This window comes from Dasypus novemcinctus, chromosome 31, assembly GCF_030445035.2.
Source record: "Dasypus novemcinctus isolate mDasNov1 chromosome 31, mDasNov1.1.hap2, whole genome shotgun sequence".
NCBI classification, from domain to species: Eukaryota; Metazoa; Chordata; class Mammalia; order Cingulata; family Dasypodidae; genus Dasypus; species Dasypus novemcinctus.
Window position 1 is genome coordinate 28,109,290 of NC_080703.1, and position 19,879 is coordinate 28,129,168.

Sequence of the window (19,879 nt, forward strand, 5' to 3'; positions counted from 1 at the left end):
GTAAAAGCAGCCCTGAATTTCTTTTACTCTACTGAGGATAGTAACAGCATTATTCAGTGACTCTAGTGTCAGAACCCTGTTTAATCCCATCAAGCAACATGATCTTGAACAAGGCACTTAAGGTGATGCCTTTTTGTGATTTGATTTTGTCAACTCTACAAGGCTGAGAGGTGAGGGGAGAGAGTGGATAGCAGTGTCTTAGGTACGGGTCCAAAGAAGCAGCACCTGAGACAAGGATCCAGGTGCAAGTACTTTATTGAGGGAGACCTGAGATATGGAATGGGAGGTGAAGCAAGTTAGGGAAGGGAGAAGAACCAGGGAAAGTAATGGTTTCCAATAACATCTAGCCCTGAGCTCTCCGTGGAGGGCTTTGGTGCATACTCTATACCACAGACTAACCCTGCCTTGAGACAAGAGAGCTGGCTTTTTATAGACTAGGATTATTCAATCACAGTGTTGGGTGGGATTCCCCAAAGTGTGTCAAGCACCTTTCTTCATCTGGGGGCAGTTCCCCCAGGAAACAGAGCAGCCATGAGCCAGTAGGAACTGACATTCCCAGGAGCTGGTGGATGGGCACTATATCCTGGCAATAGGGTCCTGGATAGAATATGACAGGGCAGCATCTACGCAGCTAGGGAGATAATCTTCCAATGCCAGTTTGGTCTTCAATCAAGAGTGTTTGTGTTCAAAGTTTTAAAATATCCCCTGAAAACTCTTTTTGCACACTGTCTATAGCTCCAAAGAACTATAAAATATTTCCTTTTCATTTGAGCTTTTAATGAAGTTGGTGTATACATCAATTCTATTTCCTTGGATAATATTGAATCATTCCAATTTTCTTGGATTGGCTAACACTGTACTGGCTTGAATTTACAAAGAATCTTTACCTCAACGATGGAAAATAATGACAAAATATAACAAGTAGGTGTGATAGTAGGCTAAGAATAACCTTGATCAAGTAATTCTGATGACAATCAATCCCCCTAAATCCAACATCTAAAATTTCTAGATCCTAATTTGAGAAACTGTTCTCTTTTCTCTTTTTTCTTCTTAAAACTTATGAAATTTGTGGTCAGAAGAAGGTACTAGATACTTTTACCATTTTTAAGGGAGTTTATACTTAGAGATCAATCTAAATCGAGCATTTTGTAGAAAACTATTTCAACTATTTCTGTTTGTAAAAAGGTATCAAAAATAGGATCTTGAGTCCTGGCTGACAAAGATGGAGGCATAAGATCCTTCAGGGTGCTGTTCTGCCACAGAATCTTTGAATACCTAACAGAAAACTGGCAAAGCCATATTCCTCAGAAGTTCAGTAACGGGGCAAGTGCCATATCAAGAAACACAGCCTTAAAAATGGTAGGAGAAGCTATAGCACCCTTTCTGGCCTTCCCTCTACCTCATCCTCAGTGTGGTATGGAGGCACCCTGCACTACTATTGTGGGTCCCTGGCCTTGTTCTAGAAGAAGCAGAGTATCATTTATTTGCATACATTGGTGCCAAGCCATCTGGTGGTAGCATGAAGGACTGAACCAGGAAAATCATCTCTGTTTTATTCATCCAGACCTTGTCTGAAGGCAGGAGCAGCTTGCAGACAGCTAAAGCCTTGCAAGAAACAAGATAAAGCAGCCTGAAGCAAAGAGTTATATGCTTTTAGTTATCCAACAAAGTATCTGGAAGGGGGAGAAAGTTAACTTCTTAGAAAGTAGAGGGGGCATTTGAAATCCTGTAAATGGAGGCTGAGGAGAGAAGAGGAGAATTCCTAAGGCCACAAGCAAACTCAAGCCCAGGACAAGACACAGACTTGGAAAAGACGGAGACACCCTTGTACTTCATATTGGCCTTGGGCTAATATTCTTGATAGTAAGGCTAAAGTCCAAAGGAGAGCATGATCCAATGCACAGCCAACTTGCAAAGACTATGCAAATTGCTTTCTTATGTTGGCTTGTCTGTTTTTGTTAGCTGCTGGAACTCAATGAGATCCTGTCATATCACTTAAGGAACAGACAGCTCAGGGACTGATTCCAGAATTAACATTTAAAAATATAAAAATGTACAGTGTGCAAAAAAGGATCACAAGACAAGGAAAGAAGCAGGAAATGATGGCTCATCCAAAGGAACAATATAAAAATCCAGAACACATCAATGAAGAAAATCAGACTTTGAACATACTGGACAAAGACTTGGGAAAAAAAAAAGATCTTCAATGTTCAAAGAGATAAAAAAAATAGATGGAAAAAAGTAAAGGAAATCATGAAAACAGTGAATGAATATGAAAATCTCATAAGAGAGAGAAATTTTAAAAAGGAACCATACAGAAACATGAGAGTTGATGATCACAATAATTGAAATGAAAAATTCCCTAGAGAGTTTCAGCAGCAGATTGGAGCTAGTAGAAGAATCAGCAAACTGGAAGACAAGACAACTGAAATGATTCAAGCTGAGGAGCAGAAAAAGAAGAGTGAAGCAAAGTGCAAAGAATCTGAGAGACTTGTGAGGCCCCATCAAGCATTTGAATATATACATTATGAGAGTTCAAGAAGGAAAGAATACTCAAAGAAATAGTGGCAGAATACTTCCCCAATTTAATGAAGACAAGAATATGTACATTCAAGAAGCCCAAGGAATCCCAAATATGATAAATTAGAGGACAACAAGGCCCAGACACAGTTAATTACTGATGTGCAAGACAAGGAGAGAAATATGAACATCGTAGGAGAAAAGCAACATGTTATGCTCAAAGGAGCCCCAATAAGATTAAATGCCTATTTCACATCAGAAACCATGGCAGCAAGAAGGCAGTGGGATGAAATAATTAGCATGCTGAAAGAAAATAATTGTTAAACAAAAATCTTATATCTGATAATACTGTCTTTTAAAAATGAGGGCAAGATTAGGATATTCTCACGTAAACAAAAGCTTATGGAATTTGTCACCATTAGCCATGGCCTACAAGTAATGCTAAAGGGAGTTCTTCAGATTGAAATGATAAATTTATGGTTTTGGACATACAATAAATATATATATAATTTGTAACTAATATAACAAACAGGTGGGGGATGAAATGGTATAGGAACAGTGTATGTGTATACAATTGAAGTTAAGTTGGTATGAAATCAAACATGATAATTATATATTTGAAAGTAAAACTTAAGTCCAATGGCCCCACAAAGAAAATACATGAAAACTATGATGATATTGTTTCATAATCTGTAACAAATGTTCCACCAGGTTGTGGAGTTGTATGGGAAATCTACACATCCGTATAATTGTTTTGCAAGTTCACAATATCTATAGCAAAAATACAGTTAAAAAATAGTATGGATTGGGGGAAAAAATACACCAAATGTAAGATAAGGACTATAATTGGTAGTAATATTTTGACGATGCTCTTGCTTAGTTTGAAACAAATGTTTCACACCAATGCAAAGAGTTGGTTAGTATGAGACTGCTGTGTGATGTTATGCATATTTATTTTGTAAGTTAGCATTCTTTACTATCCATTTATTATTTACATGTGTTCATGTATGAATGATATACTTCAACAAAATTTTTAAAAATTAAAAAAAAAATATATATATATATATACATATATACACACAGCAGAAATGAGAAGGTAATCAAAATGGTATGATACCAAAAATATATAATATATTGCAATGAGCCATTTACTGAAGCCATGTTATGGTCCTACTAATCACAAAAATTGTTAGATCATAGAGGTCTCCTACAGGTGTTGACGTACTTACATCTCCCTAAAGTGCCTCTGGTGGCTACCCTTTCCTTACTCATCAGTTGACTCCTCAATACCATTGTCTTATCCCAGGCTCCAAGAGGGATTTCGATGTCCCTTTTGGAAGAATATCATCAAATAATTAGGAGACTCACACAAAAAAGTTAATCAAGGCCACAAAAATATCTTCATGGCCACTTTACTGACTAAAAATGTAGGCAATAAATCTTTCTTGATATGCCCAAAAAGGCATTACAGAGAATGCAGAATTAAAGGCTTTAATATTCAATAAATTTATTACAATTATTGTCATATGTTAACATTTACTAATAAGATATTTTAAGAGTTGTTGACCATTTGTGCCCTTCTTAGGAGGTTGTTGACATCAAATCTCTGTCTTAGGGAATGCTTAGAGATGTAATTTTAAAAATAATGGTAAATAGGAATGTTGCTTTTGAACACTGAATTTATGTGCCCTGAAGAAACACAGTGGCCATAGTCCATTGTGACAAGATGTTAAGAGGATGGGATTTTGAATAGGTGGGTTCTCTGGGTACCCAACCTCTGGTATCTTCATCATCCACCTACATGAGTAATAGGCCTTGCACCATTCATTACAGACATTTAGCAGCTGGGTAGAAAGCAAGAACAACTGAAAGAAAAAGTGGGAACCCAACGCTCTACAGGATGTTCAAAGCCCATCACCTAGATATTGCCAACACTAGCCAAAGTTTGATGAATACCATTAAAATGAAGACAAGCACATCTGAAGAAAGAATGGGGAAAAATGAATATGTACAAAAATGGATAACAGACATGAAAGGATTAAAATCTAGATATTGTAGCACACTCAACAATGACTCACTTTAAGCAGGATAATACATTACTAAGTGTTTAATTAAGGAAAAAAGATGGTTTCTATTGATGGAAACAGTAGTGACCTAACTTAAGTAATCTAGCAGATACCCTAAGAGAATAATCTGAAAAAGAAATATAAGATTTATCTGAAACAAGAGTCAAAAAAAAAAAAAAAGATTAGACAAACTTAAAAGCCATCTATTGTCTTCTATTTACATTTCTAGTCTTTTCTTCAGCATATTGAAGCAACAAAAAAGTTTAAACTCTTACTATTAAAAGTTTAGTCGACAGATCAGCAAAATTAGTAGCATCTAGAAGCTTATAGGACATGCACAATCTCGAGCTCCATACCAAACTTATGGAATTAGAATCTTCATATCAACATGGTACCCAGATGAACTGGTATGTCCATAGATTTTTGAGAAGGTTCAAATAATTTTTCTCTGTAAGAAGCAAATGGTTTTCTTTTCTGTGTGCTTATCACAGCTAACCTTTATCAAGTTCTTTCTGTCATGCATTGTTAAAAGCTCTTAAAATCCTCTCATTGATCTTGCCTAACAGGTCATGAATTCTACTTTTGTTATCATCTTCATTACATAAAAGAAAAAACTGAGTCTTAAAATTGACTTGCCAGGAATACACAGAAAGTATTTGTTGTGCCAGGTAAGCCATTTATAAAGCTCTTAAGCACAGCATTCTACTGCCTATAGAAAAACAATTAATGGAGAATTTTCAACCACTTATTTATATTTTAGTATTTTGAAGCTTTCCACTCCATTGATGTTTAACAGAAGCTTTGTTAATGGAATTAAGCCTATACTTCTTATAGATACTTTGGTTGTCATTCTTTATGACAAGCACCATCTTGAGTGCACAAGAATCTATCTTCTGTTTCCTGATCATTTACTAGCCATTAACAGTCATGCTATAAATACTGTCTAATGCAGCAAGAACATTTGTATTGTTTTGTGCACATTGATTAATATTGACTGCCTACATGAATCAATGTCACTGTATAATTCCACAATATCAGTCATTTTATTTTTGCATTACACATCACTCCGAAGAGAACCATGCTCCCTATGACAGCTTCAGAATCGAAAACTAAAAAAAGGTCATCCATTATTTTTGGATTTCTACCCAGGAATCAACAATTCCCATCTAGAATGAATGTTAAGGAAATCACAGAAAACAATGGACCATCTTAGTGATTGCCAAGGCTTATTAATGAAGTCTTAAAAGTCGGACCCTCTAACTATTCAATGGACAAGAAATCTACTCTCGAAGAAATGAGATGGAAAATGCAGTTAATAGGCGGACAGAACAATAAGGTTCAAAAACCACCATTCAAAATAGTGTGCAGAAATGTGTGTTACAAAACCAAGAACCTAGAATGCTAGTCAGAGCCACAGCAGAGTAAAGGGAATGGGAATTCTATCTCCAGTGTCTTGCATTAAAGGGATTAATCAAATATCTGGCAGATGATAAAATGGAAGAACAAGAATGAATGTAAACATTGTGACTGTGGGCTGATCAAAATGATTTAAAAATGATTACCTCTTCTTTGGGGCAGAATTTGAGTATATTTCTTAGCTTCCCTCTACGCCCATGTGACTGAATTCTAGCCAGTGGAATGTGAGCCCAACCGATGTGCCCCACTTTCAGACGTGGCCCATGATACTCTTCCACATGTAACTCACTGTGTTCTTACCCCCATGTCCAGCTAATGGGAGGTCCACGGGTTGGGCAAAGATGGAAAAAGCTAGATTCCCTGAATCACTCTGTGGAATGCCACCCACCAACCAGGAATACCTGAGAGAGAAGAAATTCTGCCATGTAGTTAATTTAATGAAATTTTCGGTTGTGTTTAAGAAGTTACTCTAGCCTAACTAATGCACCATGAAAGGATGACAGCCAAGTGATAAAAAAGGCCATTTAATTATAGCATAAAAAAAGAACTGTGGGAAAAACGTCAGGCAGATAGGTCACTGTATGTTATTTACCATTTGTACCTGCTCGCCCTCTTCCAAGAGAAATCAATGAACCAGGGCACATTGTGAGGGCTTTGCTCTCTTCAGTTTACAATGCATGCAAGAGACGATATTATCATGCAAACAAACTCCCAGAACTGCCAATACGACTTCACAGTTCACCACAAGAGATAGTCACAAAGAGATATTTTCAGGCTCTTCTTCCCTAGTTTCTTTTTTATACCACCCTGCAGAGGGGGGAGCTGAATGGTCCAGCTCTCTGTCCATGAAAGCCCACGTGATTCAAATGCTACTTAGTATTCACAAGCCATCCCTCTTCCACCCAGCAAGAAGCACTTAACCAAATGACCTCATTAATCTTCATATGCACCACCATCCTTGATCTTTTGGAGGCAAAAAAAACCAAACACACACCCAAATGTGCTTATTCCTATTTCACAGATGAAGACACTGAGGAAGAAAGAATGAGAGAAAGCCTTCTGAATAAAACAAAGGGCAACAGTGAAAATACTACAGGAAGATAAGCATGTGTATTTACAGACAAAACCCGAATTTGAGGCCACAAGCTCATTAAAGCCATTTTATTTGGCTAGCATTGTCTTAAAAATAGTTGCTATTGTTTAAAAATTGCACACACACACACACACACATAGATACCCTTACACAACATATGTACCCTACAGGTTCTTTGGTTTCTAATAAAAAATAGGAAGATGAGGTCACAACCAGTCCATATTCTTACTTCCAGGGCAATTGCAGTAGAGAGTAGTAGACTCCCTCTATCCACCAATTAGCCACAGTGTGTACCTGACAACCTTGTGGCTGATAATTACTGCTTACCTCAAAGGCATAGGACTTTGTGGACCCATATTTCCTGTTCCTAAGGAGTTCAGAAATCTAGATTCTTCCATCACCAGCTCCCTCTTTTACTACATTCCAGTTTTATCATTTAAAAATGGGTTTATAACTGTCAGAACTGAAACAATATAGTGTTACCATGTCTCTTCCTTCACTCTTCCCTGCATTCTCCTGTCAACATTGTGTCTACGGTGGCAGCTGTTTCAAAGCAGGGTGGGCAGAGGTAGCAGCTGTCACTTGCAGATTGATTGATTCTCTGCCATATTCACTTCTCACAGAAATGAAGGGGGGTAAGGGATGAAATTTACCCATAAAGGGCAAAGTTTGCAACATCCTTAGGAATACCTGAGTATAGGACAGAAAATACGTGCTGAAAGAGTGAATGCATCACAAGGTTTATGATGACACTGAAATGTGGCTTGACAGACCTTGCATGGAGGATTGAGCCATGCCTGTTCTTTGGAAAACATTAGTCCTTCCCAAACGTGACATTGTGGCCAAGAAACTTGATGCAGGCAAAATCAAGACAGACAGAGATGTGACAGAGGATTCCTGGAGATTTATTTTGGTATAAACTATTGATAAGGTTGAAGAGTAGCTGCAGGGCTTACTTGCTGGAATAAAGCTATCCCCAACTGATTTGGGCCAATATCACCATGGATGTGCCATTAGCGTTAGAGGGCAATTCTGCTCATTAAGAACTCGGCATAAGAACTCTTTTCTGGGGATCCATAAATACCTATTCTCACCCTGGTCCATGTCTTGAAGTCCTTCAGTTATAGGAAAATATTATCACTCCTGAACTTACTGTTTTACCTGCTATGGGCAGTTGAACATGACTTAGCTGCGTCTGCCTTCAGCACTGTATCACCATTTGGACTTAAAATAGCATCAGGCATCATCATTGATGATGGTGACAATAATTGTAATAGTAGCAGTGTTGTTATAACTTCCTGTTTACCAGGTTCTACATTAAAACTTTCTATTTGTTATCTGTACAGTGATCCTCAAAACAACTCTATTTAGCCCAGTTTTATAAACGAGGGAATGCTACTCAGAATTTAAGGAGCTTATCTGAGGTCCATAGCTGGAAAAAACCAGATCTGGAATTAAAAGCTAGCTCTGTACGGATCTAAAGTTCCACCATGATATCTCTACCACAAAGATTTCTAAGTAAATCTTAACAAGTCAAGTAATTCTCTATGAGGAAAAATTTTTCATTTTCTTTTTCCAAATAATGACTGTGTTCTAACTAATATTTCTAAACATTTGTTTTCTTCTTAATCCACTCCTTTGTATGGCATTTGACTATAGAAGTTGATTTCTATTCCACATTCCCATGTACCTAAAACCCGCTACCTTCCACTTTCTTGCTCTCTACAGGTTATTTCTCTTTTCAAATCTTTGTGTATATTTAGCCCAAAGAGAATCAAACTGGCTTTGAACTTTACAGGTCAGATTTTTACCTCCAGGAGCAGAAAATTAATACTAGTGAAGTATGTATTTCCATAGAGATCAGAAATTCACGTGCCTTGATAAAAAGCTTCCTTCAGGAACTCTGTCTGAGGAGAGAAACGAGATTAGATGGCTTCCATCACAAAACAAACCTTGGATACTTCTGAGAAGCAAAATTCCAAATGTTTTTGCCTGCTCAAGCACTGTCAATTTTTGTTGGTGTTAGTGTTTTTAAATGAGTTGATCTAGAAACTTCCAAAAAGAACTTCCTTAGGAAAATTTTGGTTTTGTTTTTTATTCTATGTACGTGAGCAATAAAATTCTGCTACAGTGTCTTAGTCAACTTCTCCCAGTTGCATATCAGGCATGTAATTACAAGATCACTAGCAGGGAGCCTAAAAACATTGATTCTTTATAAATATTAAATAGCTGCAAGTAGGTGCAGAAATTAGAAATAGTGTTGGTTTTATTATCTAATCTTCAGTGTCTGTCTGGGCTCAATTTGTTTTGGAGAGCACCTTCGAAATATTTTAAGTAATTGGCCTTTATATTTGCAATTGTGGCTTTCTCTTCCCTTCATCTGCTATCCTCCCTATATGAAAACAAAGGTTTGGGTAGAACTTTTTTTTTTCCATTCCATTTGTTAGGCAAGGGAGTAAAGAGTTTATTAAGAAACAAGAAAAGAGTACACAATCCTAGACGTGGACTGTAGATGAGCTACAGAATGAATCATGCCTGGGTAGAACTTTTTATTAGCAGTGCTTGAAAATGAACCAATTTTTAAATGAAACACCGCTTCAGGGTGTGTGTTCTTGATTTTTGAAAGATGACACATGTTGAAATAAAATTTTTACTTCATTTCTGAATTTCCACATACAAAACACAGGTGATTCTTCAACTTTATCATGACATGAGACTTAGGAAAGTTTTCTTCAGTTGTTTCAAGATCCATCATCTTGCCTTTTTTCAAAGAATAGTAATCCCACTCATCACCTAGTTCCCAGCCCACAATAAAACAGTTTCTTTTTTAAAAAATGCATTCTGAATGTATTGAGTTTCTCCCAATTTTTTAATTGCAAAAAATAGATGATCTTTCTAATGAAGGAAGGTATATAGCACATTCATTGTCTTTTGCACGCACTCTACCTCTCAGGCCGGGAGGCCCAAGCATGATGCCTACATGGTAATTCTTTCCTCTCTCCTCTGAAATCAGTAGTCTATGTAGCATTGAAGGAATTTATTGTTAATCTAAGGAGGTTGCTATTAAGTGAGTCTCACAGACTTTCATATGACAGTTTGATAGCCTATTTGTTTGATAAGATAATAAATATGGCTTTGATATTTTTAAAGGTGATACCAGAAGCAATCTCCAGCTAAGGTAGTTGGGATTTATCCCAGGGCATAGAGTCATATCGAAACTTCAGGTTCTATAAAAGAAATTGCATTTATACTCTGGTGAATAAATCGGCAGTCCTAAACACAACAAGATATTTAATAAATTCCTAAAATCTGGTGAAGACCACTAGGTTTTCCAAATAAATATATAGCTGAAGCATCAGAAAGTCTTTAAGGGTGCAGCTTTAATGAAATGGGCACTCTTAGTGAACACACCTAAAACACAGTTCTAGGACTATATCCTGATAACATAAGCAGTTTTCTACGCAGTAATTCCATCACCTGGTCTACTTTTATTCATTTGGTCACTAGGCAAGTGTCTTGTCAAACGCTCCATGTAGCTGACACTTTGTCCACCAACTATCTTTTCAAGAAAAAAAGCAAGAGACCAGTTGACTTCCCAGGCTTAAAAGTCTTGGTGAGGCTTTTCACAGAAAGACTTGAAATACACCACTGAACTTTTCTGGGTGTTTGTTTTCCTATCTGTAAAAGTGGAAAATACCTGTTCCTCTTTTATTTCTCCACGTTTTCAAAATCAAATCAAATAAACATCCAAGGGAGGATGCAGAACTAAACACAATGCAAACCACTCCCTCGTACATAGTGTCTGGAATGCCCTGGGTTTCTCTTACCCATTGGGACCCCTTCCTGAGCTGAGTGGCCAGTTGTGGGATCACTCTTTGTGAAGCCTGTCCATGTGACCCACCCGCTGGCTCCCAATGGTCTGTGCCAGACTTCAAGCTGCAGTCCATGGCATCCACGGATATGGAGAGTGTGTAGGTAACCATCCAACAAAGGATCACCACATTGGGTACTGACTGGTACACCCAGAACTTTTCCTTTGAGAATGTATGAATACACTTAAAGAGGTAGTAAAAATATTTCTTGGACATGCCCCTATATTGTAAACGACAATGTGCCCAGTTGTTTGATAAACATTCCAGATGGGGAATCTCTGAGCTGCAGAATGACCTTGCAGTTGTCTTGAAGGTGCTTTATGCTGCAGTTCTTACATATGCTTATTAAAATTTCCATCTGTTGTATTTTTCCTCACAACTTATAAGAGCCCAAGTAATACCCACCTTCATAGGCCACAAATCATGTATTGACTATACCTCACTTAACATGCCTAGTTAGCGAATGGAAAGTAAGAATGCCCTGGCATGAGCTAAAAAAAAGTCACGTGTTAGAATCTGATGAAACAGTCTGAATTACTAGTAAAGTCACATGGTATTTGCACACCTCCATCAAGTGTAAACTCTGCCCCAAGAGCTGTGTAACAAGAGTCCTGGACTCCAGGAGGAAAGTATCCTACGAAGGGACAGGTGTGAGAAGGAGACTTTTATTAACATTGAACACCAAGTGAATATATTTCCTATTTTAATAGTAGACTAAAAAAGTAATTAGAAATTAAAAGTAAAGAAGAAAAAGGAAAAAAAAAAACAACCCATGGCAGCACATAGTTTTTTTAAGATGGGAGGGAGGGGATGAATAACAGACTAAATTATGTTTATTAAAATCATATTAGTCCTGAAGTGGAGAATGAAAACATAGACACCATGTTAGTTAGCCAAAAACCTGAGGGCACCTTCTCTACTGTCAACACAGGAGGTGAGTTGTGTTGATTCTGAAGGAGTTTCCTCAATCTGGAAATAACAACACAGCTTGCTCTGCTCTGTTGCGTGTTTCAATGATATGAATTAGTTCATATGCAATTGAAAAACAAGGGGATAATGTAAGGATAACGTGGAGGTGTCATTGGTTCCTCTGATATTTTTCCAAGCATGTTAATGTTTTGAAGTAACCAGGGGTAAGTTTTCTTATGGTTAAAGGGAAAAAAAAAATTTAGAGATTTTTAAGGGAAAAAAAAAAGACTTAACATTTCCACAGATTTCCTGTAGATGGTTTAGAAGCTTCAACAACCTTTTTGGTTTCCACTCTGTTGATTCATCTGGTAAAGCTGCGAGCGCAAGTCAAGAAGCTACACAGATGTTTCTCCAATGTTAAAACAATGGATTAATAAAGAAGAAACTGGATCTGATTTTTAAGATTCTGATAAAAGGAGTCTTAAAGAGGACTGAGTGTTCTCCAACACCTATATCCCAAATGAGCAGGCACAAGCTCAGGGTTTAAGGTTGCAAAGTATTGATAGTAATGCCAAGTTCAAATGACAGTGGAGTTATAACTGGGCTTGTATTTTCCTTACCATTGCCAGTATGCTTGTAAGTGTTCTGACTACAAAGTTCAATAGGCACCACAGTCTGTCCCATCCATATTTTTTCTTTAAGTCTCTTTATTTCATTGCATGATTTTGCAGAAGGTGAGGTCCTACATGGCATTATAGTAGAAGATCTTCTGTATGATTTTTCCATTGAGAAAATGCAGTGGAGCTCTGCCATCCTTCTGCAAATCTTAATAAGTGAGATTGATGCATTTGTCCAGTCCTTTAGCATTTTTTTAAATGATTTATTTATTTCCTCCTGCCCCCACTGCCTGCACATGCTCTCTGCTCTTTGTGTCCATTCACTGCACATTCTTCTGTTTCTGCTTGTCTTATCTTCTTGAGGCACGGGGAACTGATCCTGGGACCTCCAACATGGGAGAGAGGCACCCAATCACTTGAGCCATCTCAGCTCCCTGGTTTCTTGTGTTTCTCATTGTCTTTCCTCTGTGTCTCTTTTTTGATGCATCACAGATTGTGTCAGCTCAGTGGGGAAGGGGCAGCTCTCTGCAACACAGGCCAGCTACTACTTGACCAGGAGGACTCAGGGACCGAACCTGGGACCCACCACATGGTAGATTGGAGCCTCATCGTTTGAGCCACATCCCCTTTTCCCTTGAGCATTTATATACTACTTCCCATGCAACTCAATAGGCAAGGGCTGCAATCCTGTAGTAAAAGGATTCAATGCTTAGCACCTCTAGGATGGATGGACAAGGGGTGTGGTAGGGAGGCTCTGACTTCCCAAAGGTCTCCAACATTGAGAGAAACTGAGGGCAGCTTCCAGCCAAAAACCAGCAAAAAACTGAAACCTCCATCCAGCATCCCAAGGGGGGACTGAATCAAGTTGGTAGTTACTGAATCCTGCCAACTTGAGAGCAACTTGAAAGTAAACTTGAGAACAGATCCTTCCCCAGGCATAGGCCTGACCATGCCTTGAGAGAAGTACGTGGGAGACACCCTGAGCCACAGCAGCCAGCCAAGACACTTCCGCATTCCTGCCCTGCAGAAACTCAGAGACAATAACTGTCATTGTTTTAAGCCACCACTTTCTCAAATGGTTGTAAAATTTGCCATTTGAACCATTTTTAGTGTACAATTCACAATATTGTGCTGCCATCACTTCTTATTTCCAGAATTTTTCATCACCCCAAACAGACACTCCATTAAGCAATAATTCCCCTATGTCCTGGTAAGCTCTAACCTACTTTCTGTCTCTATGATTTTGCCTATTCTAGATCAATCAAGTCATAAAATCTTTGTTCTCTTGTGTCTAGTTGATTTCACTTAGCATAATGTTTTCAGGTTTCATCCACATTAAAGCATGCATCTAAACCTCAGCCACTAAGTTTGGTGGCAATTTGTTATGCAGCAATAGATAGCTAATACAGGGGAGGGGTATGGTGCTTTGTTACAAATGGACGAAGTGAACAAAGTTGAATAATGGCTATGCGTTCTCAAAATAGTCGATGGAGGGAGCATAGAGAACACACATGCAGAGCTCGCTCTGGAAAACTGCAATGTGTTAGAGATTGCTGAAAGGTGGGGTGCTTTTGGAGAGTAGTGGCAGACAAGGCAGTTCATAAAACATTTGAGGACTTTCCAATATACATTTAATAACATTTATTTATGTTTACAAAGAAATGTGTGTGTTGGTTAAAAAAAGATCACAACAGAATTCATATATCTCTACCAGAGTGCTGTGAAATCCCCAATTCTTAAACTTTCAGGGTTAATATAGTGGTTTTAGATTATCTCCAGCTCTGAAATGCAGTCTGGGAGCTCTGTAACGTACTTCTGACCTCCCAAGTTCTTGGAAAAATCTATGCGGGAAACCTGACTTTTTTTTCCAGTTTGTGCATTCATTTCCACACTGGCTTATTTATTCCAGCATATTTTTAGTTGTTATGAATTTTCCCTTCTATCTAGAAGACTGATAATGGCACATTTAGACCTCTGCCATGTGATTGCTCCATGGGAAAACTCAGGAAACACCGATAAGTATTCCTTTTATGTTTGTTTGATTGGCTGGTTGGTTGTTGTTGGTTTTTGTTGTTGTTGTTGTTTTGTAGTTTTATGAGTACCAACTTTGAAAGAAGAACAAGCAGCAGTACCTACAGAGAGCTAGACTTCCTGATAAGCACCACTCTCTCCCCATAGGGCATTCAGCTTTCAGCACTTGATAGAAAAGTGAGGAAGGATGCTCTAGAAGCCTGGTGTGTGCTTCCAGATGAGCCTACACAGGTACACGTACCTTTAGGGGAAGAGAGAATAAAAGCACAAGACCACTGATTTGCCCCCAAAATTCTTCCACTTAACCCAAACCTCATGGGAGACCCCAAAAACAGAATATCAATGTAAAAAGACATAGTTATGAGCTGAGAGGAAGCAGCGGAGTTGAGCAGGATGCAGCCACCAGGCACTCAGTGAAGTTCATATAATGTGCCCATCCTAAGCTCCAGAGGTCCTCTTCCTTTGAAACCCAAAGAAATGTGGGTGAATGTGAAGTCCAGTCCTGCTACCAAGCTGCCATTGACCTCCCAATGAGGTTCCACAGGATGAAAGTGGAGAGACTGACGTTCCCTGACATGTGTAGGGGGCTCATTGACTGCTGCCTCAAGACCTACTCCCAGGTAGGCTTCTGGGGCTTCTACAAGAGCACCAGCCAGGCACTGATCTCCAGCACCACCTTGAACCCCATCCTCTTCATGTGCTCTGGCTTCTGCCAACAGGTCATGAGGAACATGGCTGAACTGGACAAGAAGGCAAAGCTGAATGGTCTACAGAATGCCACCACCAGCTTCTTTGCCCCTGCCTTGCTGCTCTGGTGCTCTGTTCCACTGAGCTCATGAAGTTTTGTCTACAGACCATGTATGAAATGGAGACATCAGGAAAGATCCCCAAAAGCCATCATACAGTTCAGTCTGTCCTGAAGAGCATCCTTAGAAAGGATGGACCCTGGAGCCTCTACCAGGGTCTCTCCAGCACTTTCCTTTGAGAAGTACCTAGCTATTTCTTCTTCTTCAGTGGCTATGAATTGAGCCTTTCATTTTTTTGCATTGGGGGATCCAAAGATGAACAAGTGGTAGAGTTGGTGGAATTTGCTTCTCCTTTGATTGTATACCCAGTGGATTGTATCAAATCCAGAATTCAGGTTCTTTCCATGTCTGGAAAACAGGCAGGATTTATTGGAACCTTGGTCAGTAGGGTGAAAATTGAAGAAATAATAGCCTTATATTGTGGACTGAAGCCTAGTATGATTCGCACATCCCCTGCCAATGGGACACTGTTTTTGGCCTTATGAATACAGCAGGAAGTTGATGATGAGCCAAAGTGTCCTAGTGAACCTGGATCCAAGTACACATGCTTAAGGACAACACTTCATCTTAGTTTTCACAGAGTTCAAGACAAATGTGGAATTATTTTGACCTCATGGGAATTTTATGTTTTTGTTTTCCCTTCTTCTAAATCTTAATCTTTAGGAAGGGACCTCACTTTCACATATTATAATTTCTGCCCATAATTGTACTGAAGTAGAAAAGTTGCTACTTCTCTGAAAGATCAAATATAGGTCTATCAGGGCTTTGACATAAACCTGTAGATGTACATGCAATTTGAATGGTTATTTGTTGAGTGAAACACACTATTTGGTTGCATGTTTAACCTCAGATATCACAAAAAAAACTAAGATTGACCATATTATATGAAGATAGTTATAAATGACTGTATAACCACTCCCCCACCCAAGACACATTTAACTTTACTCCTCAACCCTTAGACAACTAAACATCACCAAGACAGAATCTCACGAACAGGTGAAGAGAGGGGAAAGGAAGGGTAGTGTAGTGGAAAAAAAGGAATGGAAATGAATGGAAGAAAGTAAGGGAAGGGAAGATGATAGTTGGGATGAAGAAAGAGAAGGAGAAAGGAGACTTTGGCTGACACGCACTGAAATAATAGAAATAATTTTGTATAAAAAGAGAAGAAAAGAATCGCTAAGAAACTTAAACCAGTATTTAAAGGTATACGTATTTTTAGAGTCATAGGCGACAAATTAACAGTAGGGAAATTAAAAAACAGAATTACCAAGCGTTCATTTGACCTGTTCCTTCTAATGAAGTAATGAAACCAATGATTGAATGATTTCATTTAATTGCAGCAAGAACTCATGATGAGGTGTAATTACAAGTGTGCACCCTTCAAGAATTTCAGCTACTTTTATTGACTTTGCTGTTTCTGGTTTTGAACTTGGGATTGTGTGGGCACGACTGCGCTCTGCTTCTGAGTCAATGCCGACACTCTCCTCTGTGAGTTTGTCAAGCATAAAAGGCAGCACTGTCCAACAGAATTTTCTGCAATGATGGAACTCTTCTTTCTCTGCACTGTTCAATCTGGGAGCCATTCCCTCCATTTAGCTATTAAGCACTTGAAATGTGCCTAGTGTGACCGAGGACCTGAAATTTAATTTTATTTAACTGAAATTAATTTAAGTGTAAAAAGGCACATGTGGAAAATGGTTATTTTATCAGACAGCACTGATTTAAGGGCCCATCATGATGGACAGCAGGATGGTATATTGCCAGCGTAAAATACCAATGTCTGCCCAACAGCAGCCTAAACAGATTAGAGGTAATGCAGGGCTTCCTGAGAATTCCCAAACACAGGTCATGAGAAAGGATCATGCTCACAGACAATTTAAATTTAAACGACTATGTACATGGGGGAATTGGGATCATGGCCAAGTAAAAACTCAGCCATACCACCAATTCCTGTAACATTATCAAAGACCTTGAACAATGCCAATGTGGGAGGTACATCATCCATGTTGCAAAACACTGGATATCCCCGTGGAAATTTCTAGTTGTGTCTAAGAAAGAAAAAAGGTCACAAGCCTGAAGTGGACTCAGCCTCAAAAAAAAAAAAAAAAAAACCATGTGCATCGCTTGGTTTCTTACAAAGTGAAATCAAACCAAAGGTGATGGGAAGTAAGGAGCATTAAAATTAAAAATGATACAGTAAGATGGCAGATCCCATATTCATTAGATCGAAACGTGGACTCATTGTCTCATCATGATTTAATGCAAGTTCAAAGCCAATAGTGCTCTTTAAACAGATACTGACTTGATTGTGGGAAGGCTGATCATTCATACATGGCAATAATGGAATTTATTATTGTTCTTTATACAAAGACCCCTTTGTCCTGGAACATTCCTTGGATAGTATCAGACACCCTGGCAAAGAATGAATAAGACAGAAAGTTGAACTTTTACAAAGCCTAACTCATTCAGCAGATATTAATTTGAACAGAGGAATCAGTGATTATACTGATTTGCAGATCAGAACCACTTGAGTAATTCAAGATCTGGGGTTTAAAGCAGAAAAAAAAGAGTTCACATTTGTAAATACCTAGAGGTTCCATTGCTCAGATAAGCTCTTAATATGTAGCCTCCTTTGTGGATCTCCCACATTCCTGAATCATTTTAACTTGTACTGAGAAATAGCCTTGAGAAATGTAAGAACTGATGTCCTATTGTTTGTGCCAATTATATACTAGGAGATGCTGGAATCATTACCAGCCATTGCCATAACATTGCTCTTTACTCACTTTGATTTTAAAAGAAGTGAGCTGTGCTTAAGCAACATTTCTGTAAGGATCAACCGTGTTGGCATTAATTTCCCATGAATGCATTCATATAAAGCAATGCAGTGTTGACATATTTAAACGTAATTTCCATTTGCTGAACATTTCAATTAGTGACCTAGAAATGCCCATTCATGGAAGCTCAGAAGAGCATGGGTAAAGATGCCTGAGATCAACTCCTCTTTGGATGTGACTCTACCATTATCTGTACTGGATAGTCAACCAATTATAGTGCCTGCAATAAGAAACCAAACCTTGAATAATATTAGATTGGATAATGGTGCAAAACTAGGGTTTATTCATAGTTTTACTGAACATCAGATACAATGTTTTATCGGTATCATTTTTGGTAAATGAACTAGAATCAACGAGGAGACAACATGATTGGAAGAAGAACAACAAGCACTGAGACCAGCCTACATGTTCCCTTCCCGGCACACCAGCCAAGTTGCTTCAGACAGAAACTGGGCTCAAGTATACGTAAGATTCAGCAACAGTTCCTGTGTGTGCCTAGAGGCACGCCCAAACAACACAGGCCCCAGGGGTGTAGACCTCTCAAAACTACAGGACATTTTTTTTTTAGCCTACAAAAGCTTTCATTTGAGAGGGTGCAAATCGTGATGGAACTCTGTTCAAAATTACAACACAACAACTTTGAAAAGCATTTCCTCTTTTTTTTTTTTTTTAATGGCGCTCCACCTAATGTGTTGTGTGTTATGACAGCCAGAGGCTATTTGGTATGCCCATTTATCACAGACAACAGGGAGACATTACTACATTATAAGCCTATTAGTGACTGGAATCCCCTCGATGAGATTAAAATGTTTAGATTCAGCCTGACCAAGCAGTGATTATGACAAGTTGGGGAAATGTTCAAAATGTGAGAGGAGAAGGGAGGATAACTATTGCTCGTTGACCGATTTCCCACAGACACCTCAGGTTTGGAGTGTCAGAAGCCAGTGCACTGGATAAACATTGTGCTTTACAAAAATAATATGAAATTATCCTACATGGAGGTTTTCAGAGAAAGAAAGCGGCAGGGTATTAATTACCACGGCACCACGAGTTCTCCTGCTTTTTTCTTCTTTCTTTCTTGTCAGTCCTTACACTTTCATAGTAAAAATGTGTTTAAGGAAATGAGACAATGATCTCATACTGCCTAAAGCTTGACATTCAGAGACACTGACGAACCAAATAAATATCTCTTTTCTCTCGCCTTTCCCCTGGAAAACATCTCTTTTAAAATTGCACCTCTGATAGAAAAGAAAATGCAAAAGAGTGCATAAACCACAGTGGTTTCTGTGGGGGGGGTGGGAAAAACTTTCCTATTTTTCTCTCCTTTCTTCACCTTGCAGATCGCCTTCCACTCTAACTTATCCGCACCCAAGAAAATAAGCAAAGAGATGGAAGACGCCTCCCCTACCCGCCCTTCCGCTGCCTTCTGAAAGGAAGGCCCAGAGCTTGTCAAACTTGGAAGAGAAGCTGAACTAAGACAACCTTCACGACCCAGGGGGAGGGTAGGAACGAGAAACAAAAGAAAACAAATCAAAACTGAAGAATCCACTTTGGTAGAAGTCAACAAAGAAATCTCAGCACGGAGAGGCTCAGGAAGCCCTGGCAGGCCGAAAACCTGAGTCTTAAAAGCTCCCCATGTGTGGCGGCTAATGCACAGGAAATGTGATTAGCTGCCTGAGAAAGGCCTAGAATTACTCCCATTCTGACTAGAT

At 38.7% G+C, this 19,879-nt stretch overlaps 1 protein-coding gene and 1 pseudogene across 10 annotated transcripts in view; one reads left to right on the forward strand and one right to left on the reverse strand.

Annotated features, from left to right (window-relative positions):
• Positions 1 to 19,879, reverse strand: part of RBMS3 (RNA binding motif single stranded interacting protein 3) — a 717,407-nt gene that overhangs the window by 349,210 nt on the left and 348,318 nt on the right. The gene's annotated exons all lie outside the window — the stretch shown is intronic.
• On the forward strand, positions 15,070 to 15,882 carry LOC139437938 (mitochondrial ornithine transporter 1 pseudogene; annotated as a pseudogene).